The sequence below is a fragment of the Urocitellus parryii genome, chromosome 6 (assembly GCF_045843805.1).
Source record: "Urocitellus parryii isolate mUroPar1 chromosome 6, mUroPar1.hap1, whole genome shotgun sequence".
Taxonomy (NCBI): Eukaryota; Metazoa; Chordata; class Mammalia; order Rodentia; family Sciuridae; genus Urocitellus; species Urocitellus parryii.
The window spans coordinates 193,056,167-193,061,417 of NC_135536.1; positions in this window are offsets into that span (position 1 = coordinate 193,056,167).

Sequence of the window (5,251 nt, forward strand, 5' to 3'; positions counted from 1 at the left end):
GAATAGCTAATGCGGGGATAGGAAAGATAGTGGAATGAAACAGACACCATTACTGTATGTGTACATGTGACTACATGACCAATATGATTCTGCAACATGTACACTCAGAAAAATGAGACAATATATCCCATCTATGTATGATATATCAAAGTACATAAATGCATTCTACTGTCATGTATAACCAATTAAAACAAATTTAAAAATTAAAAAAAAAGAATAGCTAACACTTACATAGCATTTATTATGTACTAGTACTGATCTTAGTACTTTTGCACATATTCACTAACTTAATCCTTACAACCCCAGTCTGGAGGAACCATTCCTGTTGGCATTTTACAGATGAAGAGACTGAGGCTCAGAGAGGTCCCAGAGTCACAAAGACAGTTAATAACAAAGCCAAGAGTATAATCCAGGCAGTAGCTTCAGTTCTTAGGAAAGAAGGACTCAGAGCATAGCAGAAACTTTCCCCTCATCTGCTTATGAAGATCTTACTTGTTAAGTCAGCTAAGAATACCTGATCCAGGTAATTCCCCCTGAGCACCACCTCCTAGATGAAGTCACCAGTACTACCTAGCCTCCTTTCCAAATCAACATTTTCTTCTTGAAACAGTCAGTCAGACCACAAAAGTTGGATCCATTGTTATTTTTTTCTTTGTTGCAGTTTTGCCCATTTTTAAGTGTACAATTCGATGTCATTAGTTACACTCACAATATTGTGCAATGGCTTTCCAAAGCTGTTTCATCACCCCAAACAGAAATTCTGTAACCATTAAGCAATATCTCTCACTCCACTCTCCTGCAGACTAGGCTAAACTCCCATCTACTTTCCATGCCATGAATTGACCTATCCTAGATTTCATATAAGTGGGATCATACAGTATCTGTGCTTTTGTGTCTGGCTTGCTTCAAAAGCATGATATTCTCAAGTTCATCCGTGTGCTAGCATGTACCAGAACTTCATTGTGGCTGAATGGTGCTGCACTGTATGTAAAGACCACATTTTGCTTATTCACTCATCTGTTAATGGGCACTTGGGTTGTTTCCACCCTTTGGCTACTGTGTATAATGCTGTGATGAACATTGCCACACAAACATCTATTTGAGACCCAGTTGTCCAATCTTTGGAGTATATTCCTAGTAGTGAAATTTCTGGGTCGTATTATTTCGTCCAGCTTTCTGAGGAACCACCAAACGGATTTCCACGAGGTCTGCACCATTTTACATTTCAATGTACATGATGTATGAGGCTTTCCATTTCTCCACATCCTCACCAACACTTTTTTTTTTTAATGATAATCTCAAATGACTCTGTGTGTGTGTGTGTGTGTGTGTGTGTGTGTGTGTGTGTGTGTGTGGTGCTGGAGATTGAACCCAGGGCCTTGTGCATGCAAGGCAAGCACTCTACCAACTGAGCTATATTCCCAGCCTGCAACTTTTTTTTTTTTTTTTTTTTTTGGTACTGGGGATTGAACCCAGCGGTGTTTTACCACTGAGCCACATCCCCAACCTTTTTTTTATAATTTATTTAGATACAGGGCCTCATGAGTTGCTCAGGGCCTTGCTAAGTTGATGTGACTGGTTTTGAACTTGTGATCCTCCTGCCTCAGCCTCCTGAGCCACTGGGACTACAGGCATGTGCCACTGGGCCCAGCATTCAGATGACTTTAAACCGTGGTAGTGGTGGCGGCGATGGCAGTGATCTTCGAAGCTTGTGAATGAAGAGTAGCTAACACTGGGTTGAGTGATAGCTCCTGGGGCAAAGCTTCTTCACCTACAGATCCTCAGGGAAGGTCTCTCTCGTAAATGAAAAACTCCCTTGGGAGCACATAGGTACAAAATCTGCACAGCGTCCCAAAGTCCATCCCTTCAGTCCATGTGAAAACGCTTGTTCCAGACAGACAGTGGACAGCAGAGGCTCCATCTGATTCACCTTCCACCCAGCTCCGCGCTCCCCCAGCCAAGCTCCTGTCTCTACTCACGTCTCTGTGTCTCCCTTGGATGTCTCCAGCAGCCTCCCTGGTCTCCCTGGTCTCATTCTTGTCCAGAGCCTTTTGCATGGGCTGTTCTGCCGGCCTGGAAGGCTGGTTCCTTGCTTCACGCCTGCCACTTTCCCATCCTCAGGATTCTGTTGGAATGGGACTCCTTGGAGACGCCTCACCACCCAGAAATTGAAAGAGTTCACCTTGCAGATCCTCCATCTCATCGTCTTTTATTTCCCTCAGGGCATTTAACATACTTTGAAATCACTGTGTTTATTCATTTGGGGAACTCGCTTGTGGTCTGTCTTTGTAGGGAGCTCTGGGAGGACAGGTCCTACTCCACCTCGTCCACTGCGACGGCCCTACTGCTTCCTACAGTGCTGGCAGGGTGGGTGTTTAGTACATAGTTGGTGGATAAAGGAGGAGGATGGACCTGGGTTTTCAGCCACACGTCAATATTTGCTCACCCCAAGTAGGCGACACAGCGCTCTGGATCCTCCACCCCTACCGAGATCCAGAGAGCAGGAGTCATCTCTGCACAGAGGAGCCAGGCTCCCCAAATGCCCCTGATGAAGGACCAGCACTTTGCATCTCCAATTCAGAGAAGACTGGGACTCTTCTAAAATACAAGAAAAACGTGACAATGTCAGTTTACCAGCAAATCTTCTGGATGCTTGTTCTCAACTTCTATATTTATATTGTCACAAGCGGGTGATAAGCAGTTGACAGAAGGCCCCTGTCACAGACCACTGCCTTAGAGCTCAGCACCACACGTAGTCGGTGTCAGTGTTGAGAGCACCAGCTTGGAACACTTGGGAATCCAGGACAGTCACATCACACAGGACTGAAGGCAAGGACGGAGCAGGATGCGGTGGCCACGCCTGTAATCCCAGCAGCTCAGGAGGCTGAGGCAGGAGGATTGCAAGTTCAAGGCCAGACTCAGCAACTTAGCAACACCCTGTCTCAAACTAAAAACTAAAAAGGGCTGGGGATGCAGCTCAGTGTAAAGTGCTCCTGGGTTCAATCCCCAGTACCAGAGGCGGGGGAAAAGGCAAGGAGGGGGATGAATAGACTCCATGAGTAAAGGATGAAGAGCCACTACATCTGTGTGCCCCACTTGGTAGCCACTAGCCACATGCAGCTATTGACCACTTGTAACATAGCTATAGGAGAAACTGAAGGTTTCGTTCTAATTTTTTTCTTTTGTAGAGCAGATTGACCCCAGGGCCTTGAGTGTGCTAGACAACTGCTCCACCACTGAGCTATGGCCCAGTCCTAATTTTAATCTTAATTAATTTACACAACCACATGTGAACAGAGACAACTGCTTTTGATGGTGCAGTTGCATGGAGTTATGCCACTGAACACCAATGCCACTCTCTCCTTTATATCTCCTGATAGTGAATCCATTTCCAGGAACTATCCCTCCTACCTCCTCAATACTGGTCCGGTCTGGTCCGACTGCTTTCTCTCTCCTGCAGCTCAAGGGAAGACAACACCTTCCAGGGGCATGCATCCTTGATTTCTCTTCTGCCTCGGTGCTCCCTCCCCTCTGTCCCTTGTCATCACCATACCCTGCCAATGTCGTCTCCTGCAACGTCTGGCAACTCCATTTCTCTCCCCCACCTCTCATAGTAATGAACTTCATACACGGCGCGGCTCCCTGCATCCAATCAGGGTGCTTCCCCTGCCCCATGCGCTGTTAAAAACCCTCATGTGACTTCCCAAGTTTTATTAGGATTAGTCAAACCCCTTCCTACAGGGCCTAGAAGCCTCTCCTTCTCACCTCCAACCCCTGAGTCAAACCCTCCCCTTCTCCCTTCTTTTCCTTTCTCACCCTGACTCTCTCTCCTTTTAGTAAAAGGCTTTTATGGTATCCTTTCAGTAAAAGGCTTTTTGATGCCGATTCTCCTTTGGAGCAGCAGCTGCAGTTGCAATTCTGCTTCCATTTGTAGTGAGCTGACTGAGGGGCTCCCCCACCAGATTGTCCGCAACATGAGAACCAGCGTTTGGTCTGTTTTGGCTCCAAATATGATTTTGCTGCCTGGCACAATGATGGTGTTTTTTGGTGATTTGATATCAAGGCAGTTTAGCAGGGAGGTTGATCGCACAGCTTCCTGGGTTCAAATCCTGGCTCCACCTCTTATTAGCTGTGACATTGGGCAAATTAGTTTGGGGCCTTTGTTTTCCCTCAAGTACAATGGCAACAGAATAAGCTGGGCCTGGTGGCACATGGTTGTAATCCCAGTGACCGTGGAGGCCAAGGCAGAAGGATTGCAAGTTCAAGGCCAGCTTGGACAATTTAGCACGACCCCGTGTCAAGATGTAAAATAGAGCTGGGAATGTAACTCCGTGGTAGAGGCTCCTGGGTTCAAGTCTAGAAACACACACACACAGAAGGCGATAGAATGAAACTCGGTCTTGAGTTGTTAGAGGACTACAAGTTTGGAAACAGCACTTGGCACATGGAAACACCTGATAATGTCAACTATTACCGTTCAGTGAACATGCATTATTATGAAATACGAGGATGCTCCCCCACCCCCGGGGCTGAGATCCTTTTCCCCTGCATGTGGCAGTAATCATGACACCATGGTCCTCCCAGTCTCTGCCTTCTACTTCCTTCTCCTCGACGCAGGAGCAGATTCTTAAAAATGCAAATCAGATCCAACCACTTTTTTGTTTAATACCTCATTTAAGGGTCACAAAATCAAGGCCTGATGCTAATTCGGAGATACCAAGACATTTTTTTCCCTTCATGTCAAAGAAGTTCTCGGTCTTGGCACTACGATGACATTTGGGTCTAGTGGGGACCGTCCTGTGTGGTTGATCAGGGTGTTCAGCAGCATCCCCCAGCCTCCATCCACCAGACATCAGTGGCATCCCTCACCCGCTGTGACAACCCAAAATGTCTCCAAATCCCCCTGGTCAACACCCTGCTGCTGACATGGGAGCCTGCAGGCTGCAGCCAGCCCGGGCTCCACTGGGGATTGTCCACCGAGGCCACCCGCCGGCCCTGGAAATGGTTCAGTTTGTGTGTAAGTTTGCGGGGCTGCCATAGCAAAACACTAGGAAGGAGCGACCTCAGCAACAGTGAATGGGCTCCCAGTTCTGGAGGGTGGAAGTCCAAGGTGCAGACAAGGCTGCTTCCCCCTGAGACCTTCCTTCTCCTGTCACTGTAAGTGGTGTCTTCTCTCTGCATCTTCTACAGACTCCTGTGTGTGCCTGAGTCCCACAGTCCTCTTCTCACACCCCAGCTGTATGCAATTAGG